The sequence below is a fragment of the Diachasmimorpha longicaudata genome, chromosome 10 (genome assembly GCF_034640455.1).
Source record: "Diachasmimorpha longicaudata isolate KC_UGA_2023 chromosome 10, iyDiaLong2, whole genome shotgun sequence".
Taxonomy (NCBI): domain Eukaryota; kingdom Metazoa; phylum Arthropoda; class Insecta; order Hymenoptera; family Braconidae; genus Diachasmimorpha; species Diachasmimorpha longicaudata.
In genome coordinates this window covers 6,827,978-6,855,091 of record NC_087234.1, presented here as the reverse complement: position 1 = coordinate 6,855,091, position 27,114 = coordinate 6,827,978, and the positions used below count along the sequence as shown (strand labels likewise).

The 27,114-nt window shown below is 38.4% G+C and overlaps 1 non-coding gene across 1 annotated transcript; it reads right to left on the bottom strand.

Moving 5' to 3' along the window:
• Positions 1–25,009: 25,009 nt before the first annotated feature.
• On the bottom strand, positions 25,010–25,081 carry Trnap-ugg (transfer RNA proline (anticodon UGG)). Its single transcript has one exon. It is a non-coding gene; the product is annotated as a tRNA-Pro (tRNA).
• Positions 25,082–27,114: the final 2,033 nt, after the last annotated feature.

The window sequence follows — 27,114 nt, the reverse complement described above, 5'->3', positions numbered from 1 at the left end:
TAAAAACTACATGAATGTAGTTCTGTCAAATTTTCCTTAATCTGCTACCCTATTTTGGCGCTGATTGAAAATAGTCTTCAATCTCCCTTTTTTCATCCCTGGAATTGACACACCGACGACTAAAAATACATCGGGATTTATTACCAAAGTTTATTCGATATCTGGCGGATTTTAATTCTGAGTTTCAATATTTTTTCAAGAGATGAATTCTATTTTTATTTTTTTTTTTTCAGGAAAATGTGAAGGCAACGCTTCCCTGGGACTGTGACATGGGTGCACAGAGCCAACAGCAGTCACGGGTGAGTCAACGTTAATTCAATTAAGTCATTAAGTACGGAAAACCCTTTGATGATGACCGACGGTTGAAAAAAAATTCGTCATTTTTTTTACCCGACAGTTGGGAGGGAAAGTAATGTGGTTGGAGACTTTGGGACACTTTGATCTTACGGAAAATGGTGGAATTATGGGTGGGAGGGTATCAGTTACTTTTGACTTCTCAAAAATATGTTAGTTTAAAAAAAAACAGCGCAGAAAATCAAGACCGATGTTGCATAACGTTAAAAAACTAGATGAGAAACAAGTTCAATTTGTTGAAGAACTTGTGCGAGCCATTGTAGCACTTGTGCCTTTGTTGGGCATTTTCACGTAATGACTGAATTATTTGCCGGTTATTCAATTAATTGGAAAGTCAAAGAGAAGTACAACCGTTGAAGTAGAAGTGTTTTCACGATGGAGGATATTGAGTTAAAGTGGTCATTAAGGAGTAAGAACTAGAGCCATTAGGAGTCTCCAGGGAAAATAAATACATAGACTTGCGAGTAATGTTCCCATTCGTAGCAACACATTTACCGACGCATTTTGACGAGTCCAGTCAAAACTCCAGTCGACAATTTTGGGTCGGTTTGATGACCAGCAAAGCGCAATTTTTTAAATCCCAACAATTTATTAATTAATTAAATTGAAACTCGTCAGAAGAAATTCGCTGACAGTAGAACCGGACAATTCGAACAATTCTCATTTACCTAGGAATTTTCATTCGAATTTTTATAAAATATTTTCATCATGTCCTTGTATATCTACCACTTTCCTTCCTCTGGAGTGTATTAAAGTCATTTCTGTTCCTTTCTAACACATTCGCATACTCACTCAGCTCAACGCCGTGTTCAATTTTACGAGGGCAAACGTGTACAGAGAGTAGACGGGACGTTTAATAAAGGCGGTGGGGTTTTCCTCTCCTCTCTCTTTCTCTCTCGCATCTCTTCACATGTATTCGTGGAACTAGCACCACGTGGCTGTAAAAGTATAGACCATTTACGGGATTAAAAATTATTTTTACCAACTGACGGTAATTGTTTACGTTACGAATTCAAATTTTCTTCGGTTTAGTAGCGAATTCCGCGAGGGTAGAATATTTTTTAAGCAGAAAATAATTTTTTTGGGGAGTCGTAGGGTCTCTCTTTGGGGGTGACCAGTGGTCGAGAATTTTTAGGGCGCCAGTAGAGGGCCAGCGGTGGGGCACGCTAGTTAGCGCGACACTGGGCGCCGTGGAGACCGCCGTCTGGACGCCTATCGGCCTCTCTACGTGTGCACATATAACCAAGTCTCTACTTCCAACCCATATAATCCATTTTACTTCATTTTTTTCTCGTTTCTCTCTTTATTCTTTTGTTTTGTTTTTTTTTTACGCGCTCTTCCTTCAACGTCATTCTGACCATTACTTCTGGGGCTAAACAACTGAGTACCGGGGGGGAACGCTGAGTTGTGGGGTTGGAGAGAGGTTTGTCTTTGTTATGAGGAGGAAATAATTGCAGGCACATTTATCTTGAAAACCTGGGGGTTTTTTGGTTCGTGATTTTCGGGAGGAATTGAGCTATCTTCGGGTATTGCGAATTCCGCAGACGTTTTATGACGAAATTATTTATTTTTGTAAGAAATGAGATATTTTAGAGAAAGTCAATTGCAGGGGCACCGTAGATGAATCTTGGCTCGTGAAATTTCACTCGAAAATCCAATTGAAATATCTAAATGATTAATTAGTTAATTAGTGAGTATTTCTCGATCGGTCTCTTTCATCTCTCGGCCACGGAACTTCTTTTGATGTTTTAAACTTGGAAAAACTGCAATTATGATGCATCAGAGAGATGAATATTCAATAAAGGAATACACATGCGAATTATAATCACTAAGGAAAAACATAACCCATTTATGGGGATGCTTCACCCTCATGGATTACCCGTGGTTGAGTGAGTTCGAGGTAAATACTTCATTACGTAAACCGGTTATTACACAATATTGAATGAAGAGTAATTAGCTCGGGGATGAAGTGAAGAGGTATTTCAATTCGTTGGAAAATTTTCCCTCTGCGATTCACCGGTAGAGAATCCCAAAGGAATAATATTCATGTACAAATAAAAATATTTAATTTTATTATCATTAGTGTACGGAGGGAAATATTCATAATGGGAAATTATCTTCCGTTAATTTTCAAAGGAATGAAAGACTTGAAACTGGGAATTTTCATTTAATTATTTAAAAAACTTCAGATGGCACCGTAATTTGTCACTATGATTTTTCCTACAAATTTTGATTTTTCAAAGCCAACATGTCCTTAAACTCCAGTGGAATTAGGATATAGAGATTGAAAATAAATGAAGGTAGAGACAAATTTCGTTAATAATCCGAAAATTTAAGGCAAAAATGTCTTCATTTTTCATTTTGTTAGAAAAAAAAATAGTCAAAGCACTCGGATATCCTTAATACGCATCAATGAATAGCACCAACTTGTGTCACACCTATTTCTCCCATTATTTCTTCATCCCTTTACTCTTCAAACTACCCACTCCCGTCCTGGGTCCTCATCAACGCGCCAACAATTAAGCCACGGTAATTGCGGTTCACAAGAGTCATACAGGTAGCCTGAATGAGTACTGAGTTGAATCGTTGTACAAACACATGAGTGTGGATAGAAGGGCGACCAAATGGATGGCTTGGATGGGGGTAGAATAGGTGGTGAGGGGGTGGAGATGAGGTAAAAGGGGTTTGAGTTAGGATGGGGCATTATCAAGGAAAATATTTATGATATAACCGTTCACGTTTCACGTCGAGTGTGATAAATGCTCGAGCATTTCAGTCTCTGGGGTGTACGTCACTCTGGGTACACAGAGGAATAACAAATAATGGTTTTTGAGTGGGAGTAAAATGATGGGAGTGGTGGGGGAGGAAATGTTGAATGGGGTGGGTGAGTTCAATTGAATTCGTCAAAATGGATAATTTTTTTTCTCCCGCGATTTGAAATTTTTCTCGGAAATTAATTTTTTTATTGTAAAGAGGTGTCTTATCCAGAGACTCAGTCGCAATTTTGTTATCTTATTTTCTTAAAAATTCATTATTAAAGCCATCGTTTATGGGTAGAAGCTTTAAACGGACGGGCTACGTCCGGAGTTACAAGCGATGAGTCAAAAATAACGACTTCTGGGTGAAAAATATGATGAAATGAGCTGAGCCTTTATAAACGTCATGCCGAGAAAGGGTTAAACTCTTGTATTATTTTTTTAATTGACCGAAGGAAATACGAAATGGTTTATGTACAATCGCCGGAAAAGGGTGTGCGCATCGTAAACTTTTGCGTACGAATTGAAGTACGAGGGGAGTAGAGTAGAGAGGGAAAATGAGAGGGAGAATGGCGGTCTGAGTAAATTCATCCGTGACCAATAACACAGTTTACGACTTACGGGTACTCGATTCACTCATTGAATCACCCTGGGAATTATTCTGCACTGGGGTGAGAGCGGGGAAATTCCCCCGGAAAATCTTCAACTTGCCAGTGACTCATCGAATTCACATCAAGGAGAGACATAACCATATTCTTCTGGCATTTCAATGATGAACTGCCAGGCAATTATTTCCGTCTTTTCTATTATTCCGTGATTTGCAGAACGAGATAAAGTAACAATCAAGCAACTATGACTATTTATTTATTATTATTCTCGCCTCTAATCTCCGCTCTGAAACGGACCACAAAGAGTGGAAATTTTTTTTTTTTCGTCAGTTTAAAATTGACTGGACAATGATTTTATTAAGATAAATACAATAAAAATTATATCTTTGGGTGGGGAATTTTTTCGATGACGCATTCCCTAGATTTCGGGACTCTCCGTCTCCACCTCCTGAGCCACAAAGCTCAGCTCCGGGTGGTGAGATAATTTATTCCATCGCCTTCTCTGATCTCCTTTAACATATCCCCCACCAAAACCCCAACTTGATGCTCTTCATAATATTGACTCAGTGAAATATGAATTAGTGTTGTTATCAAACGGTTACGAATGGAGTAACTGCCCCTTATTTTCTCTCCATGAGATTCATAACGATATGGAGATCCCATTTTTAATGGGTTTTCCAATTGTCTGCTGATGAACCATCATATTTTCCATTAGTTTTTCTGTTTAAATTATTTTTCGACAGCTGCAGGTGAACACGAGGGTTTCCAAAACATGAACGTTAAAAAAAAACAGATAACTTTATTCAAAATTGAATTTTTTTCGATCATCCTAATTGTTTCATTGCAATCATCAATTGACCGTGAATTTTCATTTTGATTAGATTACCTTGCGGGCATATCCCGTAAAAATTCAGTTACCCATTTCGGTACTGTTTTTATAACGTTAATGTTGGCAAGCCTGTACTCCTCGTTTTAACGATGTTGTCCCATGGTTTATTAAGTTAACGATGTGATCGTTAAAGTCGGACTTTATTGGAACTCCATTTGAGTCTCCACTGGCGTCAAAGAATTATTACGGAGGATCGAGAGCAGGGGGGGGGGGGGGGGGCAGTAAATGAAGGTGGAAATTGACGGGTCATTGCTGATAACGTCTGGATGATACTGATAATATTATTTAATTTTTATTTTCGGAAGTTCCATTCCCCTATTCCAATTGTTAGAAGAAAAAAAACCTTTAGTTCTCTCTCGTTATCCAAATAATAGGACACTCTAATTTGATAATTACAATAGTTGCATTTGGAAGGAAAAACTTTTCGATATTCTTAATCAGTCTCTTCAGAATGCTGAAGACGTTCACCATCATGGCCTGAGGGATACTCTTGAGGATAACTTTCCACAAAGTCATCATCAACGACTCAAATCGCTCCTCCCTAATGGGCTCCATTGACGCCAAGTATTACAGGATCTTACACCAAGTTTCAAGATTCTTAATTGAATTATCATAAAGCTCCGTAGAGCCCACTCCTGTCGCCTTCTGTTTTCCAAGTAATAACATTCCATTAATATCTCGTGTGAGTATCTTGTGATATAGGTCACAGTAACTTCCTTTTGAATGTTCGCAAACAAGGGGGGCTGGGGGGTAGCTAGTATAGCTTTCCTTTGATGAGGCCTGGTAATTTGTGGATTACGAGAGTGAGATCTGTCATTCGCAAGCGACTTCCTCGTTCCTTTCATCGTTCAACATTTTTTTTTTCATCTCTTCCTTTGCTCGGTGTATGTAGCTGCTGTGGCGCCCTCGGGCTGTCGCTGAGACGGGAAAAGGAGTAGAAGGGAAAAAGCTGAAGAGATGAAATAACCTTGTCATTTCAACTTTTTTCATTCTGAAATCTTGAAGGGGAGAGGGAGGGAGTGGCTTCAATGATACTAATTATTTCAGGCTTCTTGTTACCTACTTACACTTTTCTATAATTACTCGACTAATTACGCTCATACCATGGGGCAGGGGATTTCACGGTAGTGGAATGTCATGAGACGAATATGAAGGGTCAAATGGTGAAGTTTTGAAAGGTGGCAGGGGTTCAAAACTTTGAAAATTTTTGGATTATTTGCTATTCGAAAAATACTGAAAGTATTTTCACGTTCCCTTGTGCGACTTCTCGAGGCATACAATAACCTCCGCAAATAATGTATCATTAATTTTCATATTCATTCAACTTATCATTGTTGTCTGTAATAAAATCCCCATAAATTGCTATTTCTCATGAATCATTCAAGCCCCACGGTTATACGTAAAAATAATCAACTGAACTACATCATCAAGAGTTTATCATGCAATGCTTTTACGATCGGGCACTTTCAGTCTCTCTCAGAAGTAAATAGATCGTCATTTAAGCTTGTATGTAGCCCAGGGTGGCAGAGTAGCACTCAGAAACTCAGCATGGTGCCATTTATTGAGGAATGGGGGAAAAAAAAACACTACCCCAGACTGAGGCAGAAATGTGTCCTGACGTTATTATAGATTTTCTATTGTTTCGTTTCCTCCAGTGCGCTAACCAAGAAATTAAATAGAGCGAGAGGGTGAAATATCCTCGACACACACGTACACACACACAGACACACACTGTTACGACTTTTGTGCGAAAAGTAATGGACAGATTTGAGGAACAACAATTTCATTTTTATTAGTTGGAATCATCTGGGGAAAAGTGGGAAAATTCATTGGACTGTTTAAAATGGCGTTTTGAGGTAGCTTTGAGTTGCATGGAAATACTCGGAAAATGTTGAAAAATTATTGTAATGATAACAAGCACATCCATCTTGTAGTCCTTCATCTCCAGCGAAAAATGACTTCATACAAATTTAGCGTTGTGAATCATATCCCACGATGAAAGAGGATGGCCGAGTGCACGTAAAGGGCTCGGCGAAAGTGCTGAAGGTACGGGTAGGAGTGACTGACGGAGTATATGAAGAATATACATATACACACATACGTATACACATTCGGAAAGAAAGATGAAGAGTAAGGAATATGGCGGAACGTACGGCATTGCCCGAAGACATAACCTCTTTTCGCCCATTCCCCGAGAGCAGTGAGACCGTATCTCATCGTGGCACCACCCTTAACTAGTTTCCACGGTGGAAAAGCGAGGAGGCGAGCCAAGAGGTCGATAGATCCTCCGTGCCACACACTACGGAAAGACTGTATTTCCACGCAAATCTCCATCTCTTGTTGAAAGCTTTTTTTTCCCCTGTAATTTTATCGTATTCATTCGCAATATTTTCGTTAGATGCTGATTTTGGGGAGGGGAAGGCAGGGGTTGAATATCTACACGACAAGAAATTTTGGATAATAATTAGACCTCTGGAGAGTGAAACGTGGGATGAAATGGCAATCACCCACTTTTAGGTCAAGTTGGAAAAATTGTTGGATAAATCAGACTTTGAAGGGTAATTTTTGTGATAAAAATAATCTTCGTCCCTCGTTTCGCCCTTTGGAGGTCTAATTTTCACCTAAAATTTCCTTCTACATATTTGATATTATTGAATACTTCTGGAATGTCAACTTTTCGGAGCAATTGCTTAATAAATTAGCTGGATATCCCCCATCACCGGGAGGATTCCTGGATGCGGGCGCAGCTTGTGGTAGTGGTGACGTGATAGTGTCCCATTTTGCCCCCGCGGAAACCGGGTTAAACGGACTCCAGGGGGTTTCACTTACAAGGTCCACCCTCGACGAAGAGATTTTCATTGGGCTTTGAATAAAGGGTTATTGACCCCCCCTCCCCCTTCTTCCTCCCTCCCTCGCCCTTACCGACTGCTCCGACCCCTGGTGTTCATGATATAACAGTTTCACTCGTTTTCTACCTTCAGTGCCAGTGCCAATTACTGCCCCGTTAATCCCTTCGCTAAGTCTACGGGATTACCTACATACAATGACACTCGTCTCACTCGGCGATTCACCCCCCCACCCCACTGGTACAAATCCTTTTTTTACCGTCCATGTAGTTAACTGATGAATAAAAAAATACAATGTCAATATGATTGGTGATATAGAAGGGTAATTGGCTGTCTCGTTAGGAAGATTACTGTTATTGCATTCGTTTGAACGGATTTTTTGATACAATCCATTGATTTTTTTGAATTTTAACAATTTTTTTTTTCGCCTCTGCTGTTACCCCTCGAGCTTTGATCTCTTTTTTCATTAATTAACTGCGTAATATTTGACGATTTGTCATGGGCATTTTTAGTCAGTAAATTGACAATAGTGACAATAATTTATTTATTTATTTTTTTTAATGAGGAATAAATGATAAATTTGCAAGTGCACCTCAAAGACTTTATGAAACGCAAACATAAAAATCCAACCACCACCGAAAAACATTGTGGGGGTGTTGGTGAGGGTGGGATGAAAGGGGAGGGGGGACGGAACGAGAATGTTGTGCAAGCAATACAGTACACAGAGATCTGTGGGTTCAGCGCAAGCTCCCACCACAGTTTTATGGACTCTGTAAATTTATCGTCACAAAATCGACGCTACGAGCCTGAAACCCAAACCTCACTCCATTTCCCCGAAAAAAAAAAATAAATAAAATAAAAGCGTTATAACTGTGTATACAGACGGTAATATCTCACGACTGGTCTATACCATTTTTCTAAAGTACAAAAATGTCCTCGTATTGTCTGTATCTTTGGGCTTCATTTTTCACGAAGAAAAAAAAATGAGAAAAAAATAGTTGAGAATTCCAATTTAAATGAGTAGAAATCGATGAAAATAATCCAGTTGACGTTTTCTGACGTGTGACGTCGTTATTTTGAAAAAAAATATTTTGGAAACTTGAATTTTGTCAGGGATTAGGGGAGATGGAGAGTTTTTTATTCGCCAATAGTACATCTTCTGACTGGGATATATGTGGGGTTCGAATAAATTTGAATAATTACAAAGCGGTCATTCGGAAGCAAAAATGCCAAAACTTCCAATTCGTTTCGCAAATTCATATCCTAAAAAACATGGAAATGGAAATGCGTTCACCCAGCGATAATAATTTCCACCCCATTTGAAAAGGGGAATAATCATCAAACTGTTGTACGTCACATTACATGTTTATTGATTCGAAAATTAAGTTATGCGTTAAGTGATAATCATCACATCAAAGCACCAACGTCCGGAATGACCGTTTCCGACGGGTGCGCGTATCATCGCCCCAGTTGCCAGTGAAAAGGGGTTGACTGGAGGATATAAAAAGGGGGTTTGTACCGGAGTCAGCGGGGTGGGTGGGTGTCGAGGAGAGGGGGAGGGGAGGGCTAACCTCAACACGAGAGTGAACTACGTATTGATTGCAGCGCCGCGCACCAAAGTCCCTGGTCCTACTGGTGTGCGAAACTTTGAGCCATTCTCCCATCCCTTCCATAATGCTCCCACCACTCGTCTGTGGTCATAAAAAAACTTTCAGAGGTGCTTGTGTCCTCCTATATTCCGGAATCAAAGCATTTCGAAGTGATGTCAAGCTGGAAAAAAGCGAAAATTCTCACTGGAAAAAAATCATTTGTCAAGAAAATGTCTTTTCCATCTGAAAATTCATTGTTTTGCGGGAAAAAAAAATTTCTTCAACAAGGAAAAATTGATTTTAGAAGAAAGAAAAATTAAATTTCTATCTCGGGTAAATTTTTCCTTTTCAAGAGAAAAAATATTTCTACGTTTGGAATGCTTGAAGAATTCTCTGTTCTCTTGGAAAATTCAATTTCTCCATTAGGTGTATCAAATATCCCTCGATAAAAATCTCTCACCCTGAAATTACATTTACACGGGCACCTTTTCCCACCCAGTATTCTCCGTTTATGATCACGATATTCTTGAGAATAAGCAGACCCAGTGCACTCATTTTTGCCACCTCAATTGGACATAATTCCCGGAATTTTTTTCTCGTAAATTCATACGTGCGATATTTACCAGCGAAATTTTCCCTCTTTGTTCGCAATATTCAGGTATTTTCAAAATTATTCCACAATTAATTATTTGCAAAAATATCAGGGCAGAATAATTTCGCTAGAGTTGTGGCAATTTACGGGCAGTACATGCGTAAACGCGAAACCCCAGTGCAGAGTCGTCTGGAGAGGGTAGCCCAGGGGCGCACAGGCAAGCGTTACTGACCTACTTCGTGTACTGGCGCTCCAACCCTCTCCCCTCTTCAGCCCCCTCCGGCCGTCGCACCATTCATCTACCTATTCTCTTTTTTTTGTATCCTCTTTTCATATCTTCACACAATTGGTTCGCAATTCAATATGTCCTCCATTTTCAGGAGTAGACGATAAATAAAATGGCTTCTTCCATAAAGGGAGGTGGGGGTGAGAGGGTTCCTCGGCAACAATTTTGAGTAGTTGTCCTTATGATAGCTCTCTGCTAGTAATTATTCATTTAATTTCACTGACTTTCTTTTGTGGTAGAATTCCGGAGAAATTAATTCGTGGAGGGGCCAATTCACGGGGCAGGAGGGGATGGATGGGCTTGGGGCAGTATTGATGACCTCAATCGATGGTTTGGAAAATTTATTCCAAATTGACGATTCGTCGTTCTTTCTATTTGAGGGTAAATTTTCTTGCCTATCAAATAAGGGTCTCCATCCCACTACCCCATTGAGAGATTTTTTGCAATTTTTACCAGCGTGGTAGGGTGCAAGAGGAAATATAGGGTTTGTAAAGTAAACAGTACAGCTTCTCTGCTAAACAAAATTTGAAAGGAACACTAGTACGAATATTCGCTCGAGCGAGTAGGTAACTCTCAGTGCAATCCCCCTCAAACTGGCCCGGATTCGAGCCCGGAGGGCATCTGTTGCTCAGCCCCCAACCTACCATCCATAACCGAAACCCCTACCCCCAATGTCTCACCAACAAGTGGAGTGCACTAGTCGTCTCTCCCCTCGCTCCCCGGAAATCTAGTGAAAATCGTTTCCGGGTTTTGGCATTTTTTTTTTGCGTAAATTTTTTGGGACAAGAATATTTTAATAATATCAAAGTCACATAAAATTTCTCTCCAATGATAAATGATACAATTTTGAAAATTTAATAACAACTTTTGGGAATTCTCAATTGATTCAAAATTGAGTTCAAACTCACATTGAAAATTGAGATGAGAAGTGGAAATTGTGGTAAATTTCCATGTAATAGGACAGCTAGGAAAATCTCGTTTTTAAGTCCTTAAAGTTTCAACGGAAACTGTACTGGGATATTTTCTTGGAAAATTCCTAATTGCCGGGATAATTTCACAATTAAAATAAGTTGAACGTCAGCCGACGCACCGTCCGTCGAATAAACAGCCGGAGTGGTTTTCAAATTTAAATTGGAAATATGATATTCACGGAGTAGCGTGGGATGTTCACTTCATCTACATTTTCTCCTTCATTTCATCAATAAACGTTGAATGAGGAGCCTTGGCAATATAATTGTACAGCGAAAACGCCAGGAGGAGAAGTACCTAAACTGCGCAAGCGCCATTTCGTGACATCTCCACAGGCACCCACTGTCGGCCATCTTGTCTTCAGGTGGGGGAGGGACATAGTGGGGACAGGATATAACCGTTCTTGCAATATCGAACAACGGTTCAGTGTGCTGACAGAATGGGGTGTCCGCTAAAGTGTAGTCCAAAGTATTTACCGAAAACTTAATCCCTCGATTTTTATTTTTACCACGTAAAATAAATATTTAAAATACTAGGCAAAATCATCCTCCTACAGCTCTTGTTTGCTTTCGCCCTTTTTTTATCCTAATTTTTTAGGAATTGCAAAACGCATTTGCTGAGAAATGGAAACATTCTATTTTTTAAACATTTTCAATTTTTATTTTGAAGTCAGAAAAAAATTGGGAACTCAAAAAAATTCCAAGTATTTTCCCATTGAGCATTGCACGTTCGAATCATGATAATATTTCAATTTATTGACTTTTACTCATCGATCATTCATTAGACAAGGTCTCAATGCAAGAATGAAACATAGACTTTGTTTAGAAAAATTGGAAAAAAAAAACAATTGTCAAATTACTTCAATGTCGTATTCGTTTGATAGACAGCTACCTGTTGCGAACTAATTTCATTCCCCCTCTACCTTGAATGTAGAAGTTGACCGTACGATTACGTCAGAGTGCTCTTCCAGGTAGTGATCGATCACAGGGTAATTTTCCAACTTCAGCAAACAATATTTTTTCCCAACGTAAACGAAGTATTCCACTCGAATGACAGTTATTCCACGCTCTTTTCTGCATTATGATAAAATGAAGAATAAATTTTACCTGTTGCTTCTGATAATAAGCATAATAGTAATTTAAAAAATAAAATAATAGGAGACAGAGACTGAGCTGCAGGGACGTTTTGCACTATTTGCGACTTTATTCTCTTGTTTCCTGTTCGCGAGTAGATTCACTTCATCTAAATAATTTTTCCCTTCGTTTTCCTCAAGTAATGATTACCTTTTTTCTTGCAAAAATTGGAATTATCTTTAAAAAATGTGAAAGCCTTTCTCGCATCGAATATCCTCGAGTATTTAGTTTCCTCTGTAGGTTATGAACCCTCGCGGTAGTGTCTTAGAGACGCCACCGCCAGAGGGCAACCCAAAGTCCCCCAAAAAACGCCTGAAGAAACAATCTAACGACAAGGTCAAGGGATACGTATGGGGTTAGCGCCAGACGGTCACCTGTTGCGCGTTGATTTGATGAGTGAGAGGTTAAAAATGGCGTCTCTTCTTTAACCTACAACATTTAAACAATTTCACGGTGAAGAGAATAGTGAGGGGTATACACGGGCGTTTGTAAATGGCTGCCGTTAACCTGTTGCACTAGGGTGACAGTTTCTAAAATTCATGGAAAAAATTTCTTGCCTCGCTTTAGCTTAAATTATTAATTAAACGGCCTCATACGAGCGGGATTAAATAATCGATACGGGAAAGACAGCCGTGACTACTGGAGAATAGGGGGAACGTGGGGGCACAATGGGTGAGTGATAATGTTTGAATTTACATGATCAATTTTTTCAATCCATTTTGAAATTTATATTAGAAATAAATTAATGTAGCTTCATAATTAGGGATTGTTCAAGTATTTGGAGGACAGAAAGAGTTTAAGAGCTTTTTTGTTTGGTATTAAATCTTGCAAATCATTTTCTTGTCATTACCCTCTCCCCCTCCCTCTCTCCCTCCTTAATTTCGAATGATGAATTAAATTGAAAAAAGTGATGTAATGATTAGGATGTCTTAAGTTGTCTCAAGAAATGACAGAGGTTCATTATTTACTTTTCCCCTTTGATCATTAATTTTCCGAAATTTTTTGAGATCATTACGCATTCCCTTCTTCCACTCTATCATCGAAATATTCAAATTAATCTCACACTTGATCTCTACACCGCCAACAAATTTTTCATCTCATATTATTCCATGTAGCAGCCATTTCTCGTGAATTCAACAGTCCTATTCACCCGGACTTTTAAAGCTCTCCTTGAGTACTACATATGAAACATATGCGCAGTGGCTAAATCCCCTCAGTAGTCAGACACGCAAAGTCAGTTTGAATTGAAGATCGATAGTGGGAACTGGCCGAGGAGTTGCAGTGGGAGAGATGGATGGAGAGGGAAATAGAAAGCTCTGGTAACTTTACACAAAAGTCACATAACCGTCTGGGAGACGCCTGCCAGGACCACCTCTCTCTCTTTCTCTTTCTCTCTCCCTGCCACCTCTCATCGATGAAGGGTAAAGGGCGGACTTTTATGCTCGGGCAAGTACGTAGATGCTCGTAAAACACTCGGCAAAGCCACCTTGTACACCTTATCCTCAACCCAGTACTTTCATCGTTGGCCGTAAAATTTAAGATGTGAGGAGAGAGGTAGGTATGATCACTACGGGGGGGTGAGGAGGAGAGGGAGATGAGAGTGGGAAGAATTTTCGATGGAGGGCGCAAAATTATTATCTACGGAGTTCACTCCAGCACAGGGAAATCTGGATCGTATATGAAAAATAATTTTAATAAACTTCTGGAGAAAGAAAATTTCTTTAAATATCATCAGGGGGGGAGGGTAAAAAATGCAAACTCCTGCTGATTTTTTTCATGTATCTTCTGAACTTATCGAGGCTTTGAAATAGCGAAGTCATTGAACCCCTCTGGCACCGAAATATTGCTCAATTATTTAACAAAATAATTAAATCCTGGAAACTTAGGGCCAATTTTGAGAGAATGAGGAAAAAATATTTTACAAATTGCAAAAAATAGGAAAAAAATTGGGATTAGAAAATACACGTGACTTATCAGTAGCCAAAGTGAGAGCAGTGAGGTAGGATATATGAAAAAAATATTTCCCACTGGCTGTTGACTTTGGCATGACACCAGGCCGGTATATATACCCGTGAAAGGATTTTTCGATCTCGGATATTGAGACGAGAGGGAATGGAAGGCAGTGGCGAAGGTTTTCTAGGGGGAGAGGGAAGAATGAACAGTCAGGGATGATGGGAGGAGTAGAGGGTAGGGGTGGGTATGTATGCCGAGGGATGCGACGTATTTTCCTTCACTCTGGCGTCGAATTTCCACCGTAACGGGAGATGCCACGGCGTCCTGGAAAATGTGCGGCTTTTAGTGATCGAACGAATATTGTCCAGACAATTTTCTTTCATCCACCACTTGGTCACCATTTTCAGCGGTCATTCTACCATATTTCAACCCTTTTTAGGCTCTCCATGAGGAGAATTCGACTCGTGACAGAATTGAGACGAAAACAAGTGGGAAATCGATCTCATATTGCAGATAGTGGAGTGATAGTGTCGATAGATTACACGAGGAGAATTTTTTATTTAGTAAAATTTTAGTGGTGGGGAGAAGAACAAAGTAAAATTAATATTCTTCGATCACTTTTAATCATCTTCAGGACTGATATATACTGTCATAATCCGAAAGTATATGAAGAAGTTGATCAATTTCTCATTGTTAGTTTTCCGAGTTATAATTTTCAATGGAAGAGAGTTTTTCACGACGATAATTCAGAAAGTTTCAGGGGTAGAGGGTCTAAATCTGTTCTACTGCTGTGAGATATGATGTTGGAAGTAGAGATTGTTGGTCAGCAAAATGTGTACAGAGGTATATCTCATATTAATGGCTCAATTATTTATGTCCTTAATATTTAACTCCTGTTGTTAAATTTTTTACTATTCCCCTCAAGATTTTTCTTATCACTCTTCGCTTATCACAATCGATGATTTTCATTCGACCCGTCATCCGCGAAAGTTATTCCAAATTCCTCTCACGATTTACCGTTTTCATTGTCGTAACAGAGAGACGTGAATTTTATTACCAGAAAATACACTCCCTCCCAGGACAATCGAACAATCTCCACACAGTCGATTAACTTAATTACCCAATTATCTAAATGAATCACGTTTAGCATTAAATTCAAATGAAATGAACTACTCACTTACTGTTGCCCTCTCCGTAGTTCCGGGCAAATCAACAATTTTTTTTACTCCTAAACAACTCCAGTAAAAATTAATTCTATTCAATATCGTGGAAATATTGACAATCCTGGGCCAATTAATCAATGAAATATTGTTTAATAGGAGAAAAAATACGGGCGAATTATTCATGGGGTGGAATGGAGAGGAGAGCGGGTATATTTTAATCAGGCATAAACGTGCAAGCCCCATTTTGCCTAACTCTATACGCGACATAACTTTTAACACCCCAATAAAAAGAATAAAACGTGAAAATGAAAATCGTTGCGGGTGAACGACTAAAGGGGCATTTCTCTTGTCGACGAGAGGAGCAACGGGGGGTAGAGGGATATAGGAATAAAAGGGGCAATGACGCTGAACCGTGTTATCGGGTGTATACTGAATCATGGTGGACATGTGACACCAATTTTTTCCTCGCATTCTGACTCATGAGAGACATTGAAATTCAACCTCAATTTTTTACGAATTTCATACAAAAACATTGAAAATAAAAAGATTTTTGGTGATTGAAAAATTTATGAGATTATTCTCGTAACAATAATGATAATGTGGAGAATATTTTGATGGAAAAATTAAGGGAATTCTCCTGATGGAAGATATAACCACTGGAGAGAACGTCAGCACCGCAATCTGTCTGACTAGCAGTAGATACATCCAGTATCCCTACCCTAACTGGTTATCGCACTTTAGTTGGCTCTATCTACTGATTGCGGCTGACCACATGGAGCCGCATCCACTTTAGTTCTAATCAAATTAAAAGTTCTGAATGCAATTTATCGGGTTTTCGCGGGGGGATAAATTAGAATTTACGGGGAGAGGAGGGAATGGAGTGAGGAATAGGTCTGCGAATGTCGACTATTTCCATCAGACTTTCAAGGTCATTTCACCATTTGCTGTTATGGTTTTTCAATTCTCCATAATTTTTATTCTAAAATTGATTAATCTTTTTTGTTGAGCAAATTGCGTACTGTAACAATTATAGTTCCGACGAAAGAGAAAGAGGTACAAATAACTTTTTTTTTCAATTTAACGTTAAATCTCTCTCCTCCACTGCAATAATATCTCATTCAAAAATTCATCAATCGCCAGAAACAATTTCCAGTTTCATCTTCATCTCTATCTCCCTCCCAACTTCTCATCCCACAGTTAATCATCCCCGAATTTGAATTTTTCCACATTCCCTTCTACCATTTCCCATTCCACCACCGAGAAAAGGACACTGAGGTAACAAAAAAAAGTTCGAGGGTGGAATTGGACGAGTGAACGAGAGTTCACTCCAAAGAAGACGAGTAGTTCGTTCCTCTTTAATTTGAGACACCGGTGTACTCGTCTTTGAAGTAGTCTCGTCTCACTATGGTGTACGTAATCAGCAGTGGGACTTGCCCATAGCAAATCCACCCCCATTCCCTTCCCTACCTACCCCACCCCCTCGCCCATTCAATGGAGCATCTACTACTTACACCCCCAGTTGGCTTTTAAAGAGTTCCCCACTCCATCTTCAGAAATAGCCAAGATATTTTCTCTTTAATAACCTAAAATTAAAAAAAAAAACAATCAGAGATTCGAGACTTTCTGATAGAAGTCATCTGACCCCTTCTTGATGTGCCCAAGTCTATTTTTATGTTTCTACCTTCACGGGGAGAAATTTCTCAGAAAAAATCCAATGCTGCCCCGGACATTTTATAGAAAAACTTCAGAAATTTGACATTCACAACAGTAGATTTTTTAAAGACCTCAAAATTGTGATTTTTTCAATTAAAAAAAATTAATCTCATGAAAAATGAGGACACCATTGACTTGGAATGAGCACTCTCTGCTCATTGAGATGTATGAGATATATTTTTTCGGTGAATTTTGTATTCGAGGGGGAAAATTTTTTTTTCTTTTTGTTATTCTCATTTTATTTTTATGAATCACTGGTTCTGCTTTAATTCGAGACATTGCCGAGCACTTCAGAATGCTGAAGTGGTCTCGTCTATGGCAGTCAAGCCGGCAGTGAGGTATTTTAGGGGGTTGCGGGAGGGGGGGGGGGGGAGGGCGAGGAGGAAGAGCAGAGCGAAGGAGAATGGGGTGATCTACTTGTCTGACACAACTCGGGTCTCCGCTACTTGTGGCCCGTGGTCGAGTGTACGTTGAGAGTAGTAGTTGCAGTTGTGCTTCATGTTTTCTTTGACATCAGACAAATTGATGTTTTTGAGAATGGCGAAAGGATTTATTGATATTTTTCAATGTTGTTTTTAAAAACATTTTCGCTCACGAGGGGAAGCACTTGAATGGCTCTATTTTTAGATTATTTAATTATGTTTGGGAATAATGTGAAGTCTTCTGAAGAATAATATTGCAATATTTAATGAACTGTGAGCTTTGGCCTGGAGAGGCTCTCGACTCCAGTAATTTGTTTTATATACAGTAAGAAATATTTTGCAATTAATTGCTCTGCTATTAGAGCCATTTCCTAACTGCCTCGTGCAGATTTATAATTGGGTTAAACATCTTCTAATTTCTATTTCAAATTTTGGTAATAGTCCAATCAAAATTTCGTCATTTTCGAAACTATCCAATTAAAAGTCGGGTGGTGATGGAATTAATTGAATAAGTGTTGGAGGGATAGCTAAGAATATTCACTTTGTCCTGGAGATTGGAGGCACCCCCAGGACTCAATTCATTCGGAATTCAAATTAGTGGGGGGTGTAGAACCATGGGATTCTCTTTCCTTGCTCTGACTTGATATAGGATTACTTGAGGCGCACAGTCCGACCCTGACGTTGTCGGGCACCTTCTTCATCTGTACGTGGAAAACCGCACGTCCGGAATGCTAGAGCACTGGTACACATATCCCAGCGCCGGCTCCTTGGGGGAATATATGAGAAAATTTCATCCTCCTTCCCTCCCGCCCCTCAACTGAATACGTAATATTCAATTGAAAAATTCACAGTTGCGTTAATTTTTTAAATTTACGGCAATTCGTGGAGTTGTTGAAGGTTTATGATCATCAGGTATTCATTTAGTTGCTCGACTTGAACAATTCAACATATTTTTTTTTATATCTCAAACATTTTTTGGTTATTCTACTTAATAATTTTGTTTTTTCCATTGCCGTCAATTTTTAAAAACTTGTTCTTCTCTTAATTTACCTCCCTTCCCCTGCTCTGTCACAAAATTTAATTACTCCCCAATTACTTGGAGAAACTAAATGGAATCAGCTGATACATCATAGTTCAGTTTGATTCCGTGTGGGACGGTGAGGGAGGGGGGAGAGAGAGACTGAGAAACAACCCCACCCCAGGGTAAATTTGATGGGTACAGAGGGGTATGTTGATAGTACCGCGTTCGAACAAAACTCGAGTAATGGAAATGGAATGCCGTCCAATTAACATAATTATTGTTATAACAAACCTGGCTCTCGGATCTTCGGTTAAACTTCCTCATCCTCTTGATTCTCCCACTTTCCTCCCCTTCTCCCTACCCACAATGGGTGGTGCCTACCGCCCACTCAACTGCTCGGTTATCGCGGCTGGAGTATACTGTTGTAATTAAGCCACAAGATGGCGTCTGTTTCGGTGTAGATAGCTGCGAGAGATGAAAAATAGGGGAAAATATCTCTTATTATTGTCATAGAGAGCTAGAAAAATAGTATATCGTCTATTCTTGGTGGTTTTCCAAGTGGCTAATTTTTTTATCCCTCGAAAATTGTCTTTTGAAGACCGTCTAAAGATAAAGTGCCCCTGCAAGTCACCAGAAAGCTCGCTGGATGATTTTTCGAATTGATAAAAAGCTCTTTTTATCATTCGAGAAGTTGAGGAGTTGTGGAGGTGTTATTGTTTATTAATTTAATACCCAATTCCCTGGGCTATGGAATAACTCTATCATCAACAGTCGTGAAAAAAAATAACGAAGTAAATAATATTCCCCCGCATCCCCGATTTTTTATATGTACTTTTTCCCTCCAGCACATAAAGTCAAGTACTAGAGTCATTTTTAGTCGCCCCATGTGAACCCGATACGGTGAGAAAAATCCTGTGAAAGTTGATATTTTCTTGAAATATGCCACGCCGGGGAATTCACGACCCTTAATTTGTAACAGAATAACCGTAGCAGTGAATAACCCCTCCGTCATTTCATCTCAATATTTCATCGGAATAAAAAAAAAAATCACGTCATTAAAAATAAATAAAGGGTATTTATTCGATACCCACATCTTGCATTCAATCAAATTTACATTCTAATTGGAATTTATGGATATTTTATCATCGCTATGAAATACGACGACTTAAAAATCATTTTATTCCATTCATTCGAGATAATAATAGTTGAAATACAATTTACAGGGGACGTAATGTCGATAACAACACAGTGAAACATGAAATTCATGATCCAAAAGTTAATTTCAACCGTACAAATTTCATTTCCCATCAAAACTATTATCATTTGGGTATTACGTATATCGTTTCGCCTCGTGTAATTACTCTCGCGAATTAATGGGCACAATGTATTGACCATTAACATTCAGTTGATACTTGAAAGCTCCCGGTGGCTTCTATTTTCATGCCGTTTTGGTAGTCCGACTTTTGGTCTCCAATTAATACGATTTATTCGTGTGGTGTGTGGATATTGAATATATGTTGAATCTTGAGCTTTATGGACATAAATTGTTGACAAACACCCTACCGCTATCTAAAAGCATATAATGAGTCCGTATTACCTCATTTTCCCCCAAAACTGAACAAAAATTAACATATAATGACTACTTTTCAATCTACACAAGAAAAATTTTATCCTGACGCACTGTAAATTTACTCTACTGGCACAGTAATTTTCTACTCTATCGGCACAGTCATTTGTTTAGCGGAATAAAATTTCTCCAACGTCAAATGAAAATTTAGCGTCATATATTAATTTTTAGAAAATTTGGGGATAGAAATGAGGTGATGATACTGATATGGTGTATTACCAGGAGACCATCAGAAATGTAAAACTTAAATATTTAGCAAGGCCCATTCTTTGAAGACCCTAGGGGGCCTAGGAGAATGGGGCCCCATTACTCAGGCAGGTGTGCTGTGTCATTAGGGCATTGCCGTAGGGCCCAAAAATATCCAGGTATGCCAGGAGAATATAAAGGAAAAGAAGTGTCTGCAGGGCCCAAAATAATGGCACATTAAATCGAAAAATTTCCGTCGCTTGCTCATTTTATAATGAGTCCCATTGCTCATATATTTTCTCTCATCGGTTCCGTTCAGATGTTGAGAAAAATATTTGGCAAAAATATGGAAAATTCTTAATGAAAAAAATTATTCTTGAGAATAATACTAGGAACAGGAGAATTTACTAAGTTTATTTACTTTACATTGTGTGCAAATATATGTGCTTTATTTGGGGAAGTCCCTCTATTGTTGAACGGCCGAATCAGCCGAGTGTCGGCCCAAAATTCTCATCTGCCCCTGAGCGGTATCAGGAGACCATGAAAAGTGTAGATGCGGTGAAAAATTTATGTTTATGTTTATGTTATTTAAATTTATGTTTCTTAAAGTTTTATCGATTGACTTTCAAATTGAGGGACATTCCTATGAATGGGTGAGGTGAGAAAGTCAAACGATCTAAAATTGTTTTTGACTTTTAGGACCCGGAGAACATGAAACTGTACTATCATTTCCGAAGAAAACTTTACAATTTGAAGTAGTTGAAATATTGGACTAACAGGAATTTTCCTACACTTTTCCCTAGTAGTGTGCAGTAGGTCTCGTTCATTCTGACAGGCAAGCATGAGTCAGAGAAAAGTAGAAATTAATGATGACCCGGAAAACTGGAAAAGACCTTCAAAACTCATGATTTTCTGGGCCTTGAATATGGACACTTTGACTTTAGTAGATTTCCCATTGTCTTCTAATGTCAAATTAACTAATAGTGACCTTTTTTGGGGATTGTATCAGGTGAACATAAATGACGTACAGTAGATAGAAAATCAAAAATGACTTTAGGAGACTGATAAGCAGAAAGTGACTTTGGATTTTGGGCATTGTATCAGGTGGGCATGAGAGACATACAGCAAATGGAAAATGAAAAATGACTTTAGTAGATTTACAAACAGAAAGTCACTTTTTTTGGGCATTGTATCAGGTCAGCATGAGTGACATCCAGCAAATGGAAAATGAAAAATGACTTTAGTAGATTTACAAGCAGAAAGTCACTTTTTTTGGGCATTGTATCAGGTGGGCATGAGTGACATCTAGCAAAGGGAAAATCAGTAATAACTTTAGCAGATTTACAAGCAGAAAGTGACTTTGTTTTTGGGCATTGTATCAGGTGGGCATGAGTGACATCTAGCAAAGGGAAAATCAGTAATAACTTTAGCAGATTTACAAGCAGAAAGTGACTTTTTTTTTGGACATTGTATCAGGTGGGCATGAGTGACATCTAGCAAAGGGAAAATCAGTAATAACTTTAGCAGATTTACAAGCAGAAAGTGACTTTGTTTTTGGGCATTGTATCAGGTGAGCATGAGTGAAATCCAGCAAATGGAAAATCAAAAATAACTTTAATAGATTGATAAGCAGAAAGTGACTTTTTTTTGGGCATTGTATTAGGGGGGCATGAGCGACATACAGCAAATGGAAAATCAAAAATAACTTTAATAGATTGATAAGCAGAAAGTGACTTTGTTTTTGGGCATTGTATCAGGTGGGCATGAGTGACATCTAGCAAAGGGAAAATCAGTAATAACTTTAGCAGATTTACAAGCAGAAAGTGACTTTGTTTTTGGGCATTGTATCAGGTGAGCATGAGTGAAATCCAGCAAATGGAAAATCAAAAATAACTTTAATAGATTGATAAGCAGAAAGTGACTTTTTTTTTGGGCATTGTATCAGGTGGGCATGAGTGACATCTAGCAAAGGGAAAATCAGTAATAATTTTAGCAGATTTACAAGCAGAAAGTGACTTTGTTTTTGGGCATTGTATCAGGTGGGCATGAGCGACATACAGCAAATGGAAAATCAAAAATAACTTTAATAGATTGATAAGCAGAAAGTGACTTTTTTTTTGGGCATTGTATCAGGTGGGCATGAGTGACATCTAGCAAAGGGAAAATCAGTAATAACTTTAGCAGATTTACAAGCAGAAAGTGACTTTGTTTTTGGGCATTGTATCAGGTGAGCATGAGTGAAATCCAGCAAATGGAAAATCAAAAATAACTTTAATAGATTGATAAGCAGAAAGTGACTTTTTTTTGGGCATTGTATTAGGGGGGCATGAGCGACATACAGCAAATGGAAAATCAAAAATAACTTTAATAGATTGATAAGCAGAAAGTGACTTTTTTTTTGGGCATTGTATCAGGTGGGCATGAGTGACATCTAGCAAAGGGAAAATCAGTAATAACTTTAGCAGATTTACAAGCAGAAAGTGACTTTGTTTTTGGGCATTGTATCAGGTCAGCATGAGTGACATCCAGCAAATGGAAAATCAAAAATGACTTTAGTAGATTTACAAGCAGAAAGTCACTTTTTTTTGGGCATTGTATCAGGTGGGCATGAGTAACATCCAGCAAATGGAAAATCAAAAATAAATTCAATAGATTGATAAGCAGAAAATGACTTTTTTTTGGGCATTGTATCAGGTCAGCATGAGTGACATCCAGTAAATGGAAAATCAAAAATAAATTCAATAGATTGATAAGCAGAAAGTGACTTTTTTTTTGGGCATTGTATCAGGTGGGCATGAGTGACATCTAGCAAAGGGAAAATCAGTAATAACTTTAGCAGATTTACAAGCAGAAAGTGACTTTGTTTTTGGGCATTGTATCAGGTCAGCATGAGTGACATCCAGCAAATGGAAAATCAAAAATGACTTTAGTAGATTTACAAGCAGAAAGTCACTTTTTTTTGGGCATTGTATCAGGTGGGCATGAGTGACATCCAGCAAATGGAAAATCAAAAATAAATTCAATAGATTGATAAGCAGAAAATGACTTTTTTTTGGGCATTGTATCAGGTCAGCATGAGTGACATCCAGTAAATGGAAAATCAAAAATAAATTCAATAGATTGATAAGCAGAAAATGACTTTGGTTTTTGGGTATTGATCAGGTGAGTATGAGCGGCATACAGCAAATGGAAAATCAAAAATGACTTTAATAGATTTACAAGCAAAAAGTGACTTTGGTTTTTGGGCATTGTATCAGGTGGGCATGAGTGACATCTAGCAAAGGGAAAATCAGTAATAACTTTAGCAGATTTACAAGCAGAAAGTGACTTTGTTTTTGGGCATTGTATCAGGTCAGCATGAGTGACATCCAGCAAATGGAAAATCAAAAATAACTTTAATAGATTGATAAGCAGAAAGTGACTTTTTTTTTGGGCATTGTATGAGGTGGGCATGAGCGACATACAGCAAATGGAAAATCAAAAATGACTTTAGTAGATTTACAAGCAGAAAGTCACTTTTTTTTGGGCATTGTATCAGGTGGGCATGAGCGACATACAGCAAATGGAAAATCAAAAATGACTTTAGTAGATTTACAAGCAGAAAGTCACTTTTTTTTTGGCATTGTAGCAGGTGAGCATGAGTGAAATCCAGCAAATGGAAAATCAAAAATAACTTTAATAGATTGATAAGCAGAAAGTGACTTTTTTTTTGGGCATTGTATCAGGTGGGCATGAGTGACATCTAGCAAAGGGAAAATCAGTAATAACTTTAGTAGATTTACAAGCAGAAAGTCACTTTTTTTTTGGCATTGTAGCAGGTGAGCATGAGTGAAATCCAGCAAATGGAAAATCAAAAATAACTTTAATAGATTGATAAGCAGAAAGTGACTTTTTTTTGGGCATTGTATTAGGTGGGCATGAGCGACATACAGCAAATGGAAAATCAAAAATGACTTTAGTAGATTTACAAGCAGAAAGTCACTTTTTTTTGGGCATTGTAGCAGGTGAGCATGAGTGACATCCAGCAAATGGAAAATCAAAAATAACTTTAATAGATTGATAAGCAGAAAGTGACTTTGGTTTTTGGGCATTGTATCAGGTGGGCATGAATGACGTACAGCAAATAGAAAATCACAAACAAATTCAGTAAATTTACAAGGTTTTCCAAAAAAATCTCGTTCCTTGTATTTCTGGTATCAGGAACCAAGGACAGCCAGAAAAGATTGCCGAATTTTATGATCTTCTTGACCGTCACTATAACCCGCTGAGTTGAGTGGATGTCCTGCTGTTTCTTATTGTAAAATTGACAAAGGGTGTTGTAGAAGTCACAAATATTGACTTTTGTATCAGGAGCCCATGTGTGGGGCGGAGCTAATGGAAAATCCATAATTCAAAAGGGCCTTAATAGTTCCCTAGGCCTTTGGTAAATTTACGACACCGATGTCTACTAATATTCCAGGACGGTCTTCTAAAAAAAAACATTCCCACTTTTCGTATCAGGTAACAATGAAAGTGAATGGAGCCTTTGGAAATTTATGATTTTTTGGGTCTTGAATATCGCATCCTGAGGTCAATAAATTTCTTGTGCTCGTAGACTGTAAAATTAACCGACGAGGCTGTAAAAGTTACACCCTTCTAGTCATTGTACTAGGCGAGCATGAGTTATACAGAGTCCATTAGAAACGAAGAATTCCCAAGATTTCAAAATTGCAAGTTCGATTTTAGAAAATGTACATCACCCATAACTACCAAATAACAAAATGCTATTGCCGAATGGGAATTATTCTGAGCACTTCACCACAAGGCTGTAGAGCAACAATTTAGTTATTACACTAAATTGTAAATTCAACATTGATTTAGTTATTAGAATAATTAAAAATTGAAAAAAAAGAACAAAAAATTGGGCTCAACCGGGATTTGAACCCGGGACCTCTCGCACCCAAAGCGAGAATCATACCCCTAGACCATTGAGCCGCTCTTGAAAGAAAGAGTTGAAGGCAGCCTGATATGCGGCATTACCCTTCACCAACACTCACAATTTAATGAGAACAATTAGAAAAAAAAATACAAGTGCATGTAATTATATTATTACAATTAAATAATCGGTCTTGGTATAGTTTGAAATACTGTTATAATATTTATGATTATAATATTAGAGCCCCTACCGTTATTGATTTATGCTCCTAGGGTTTAAAGATATAGATAATGATTTTATTGGGCCTCAAATATCCCACTTAATTACCCGTCTTAGACCTTTAGTTCGGAGTAATAAAATTTAGAAACTAAAATCACAGAAAAACTAGTAAAACTGTAATTTTACCTGGGGCAGTACCAGGGGCCCATAATAGTAAAACTGTGAAGTGAGAGAGTTCGAATACTTGGAATTTCCGAAAATTCCAAGTACAATATGCGAATTAGACCGGGTACAACAGTACTTCAAAAGTGGCCACTTCAGGTACTAGGAGAACATGTCTGGTGAGCTACCATTTTAAAGGGAAAATATTTACGAATGATGATTCACCTAAGGCCCCATTACTGTACTTAGACGGCTATTACTTTATCATATCATAAAACATTAAAATTCCCGAAAATTGCTGGAGGATTACCGCCGATGCCAACATGAGGAGATTATGACAGCGCAAGAATTAAATTTCATTATTTTATTGGTCCTAAATTTTTTTCAAAATTTTCATTGTACCTCCTGCGGCCTAAAAACCCAAAAGTAACGTAAAATAGTCCATTTCATCTGGATCGGTGTTAGGAGAACATGACCGGGTAGAGCGTTCCTTCAAATTTATGGGCCCCGGAAAGGCCCAAATGGTTTCCATTGGGTTTAGGGATCCTTAAGAGCAGTTGAGTGTTAGGGAGGGAAATGTTCGTGAGGGTAAAGGACGCAAAAATGTAATCATAAATTTTCCTGTCATTTTGTTTACCCCCAGTGGGCCTTCCACTGGAGGTAATTTTTGTGGGGCCCAATAATTTCAAGTGGTATCGCAAAAATTCTCCCTTTCTGCTTTAAGAGTTGACATTTGATGAAAAATATAAATAACTCGGCACAAGTTGATTTTATTATGAATGAAATTTAGTATAACAGCTTAAAGTTTGATTTAAATTAAAGCCCAGTAGGATGTCTGCATCCCTTAAAACTTGGTGACTAGAAATACCACCCGAGGAGTTTTCGGTTAGAAGGGTGAGAAAGGGAAGAAGTAAAAGACGGAAACGAGAAACTGAGAGGAAAGGGATAGGAGTGGAATTGGCAAAATGGATGGGTGTGGGTGGGTGTAGAGGTGCCTTAAGGGGTAGCGCAGTGAGGGTTGGAGAATAGAAAGGAATGGTGGAACCACCATAAATGCCGGCGCTCCAGGAGTCGGGGGATGAATATTAAAATGTAAAGTTCCCTGGTAAATTAATTGCGTTAACGTCATGATATTTTCTTCCCTACCTTAAAGTCCCCGGCCATTTTTCGCCCCGTCCTCAATCTCATTTCCTTTTCGCCAATTTTTTTTCAATTTTTTTTTTGGGATATTCTCGTTCTTTTTCATCATTTATAACTCGTTCGTTCACTTTTATGGATTTTCGGAGGTTTTTTTAGGTACACACGTCGATGGGCGAGGGTGAATATTCATTATTCGGGTGGCAACTGTCGACTTTCCGAGGGAATACATCGATTTTCATATTTGACAATTTTTCAGGGGTTTGTAGCCGTGTTCTCGGGCCGATTGATGATTTTTAATGAATTTTGACACTCGAGGGGCGGCTGGACTGTGCTCCCCCCGTGTAGAATTCTGAATACGTTATTTTGTACTGCAAATATCAATGGGTTTATTAAATCTTGATGAGTAGCGTATCAATTTCGGCGCGTTCGGATCACGTAGTTTGAGGGGGTGGGGGAGAGTATGAGCTTTTATCATCGCATTGAGAGAAACAATAATTTGTCAATGACAGAAAAATAATGGGCCAATTGCAGCGTTTATCCTAAAATTCTTGTCATTCAATTTTTCTGATAT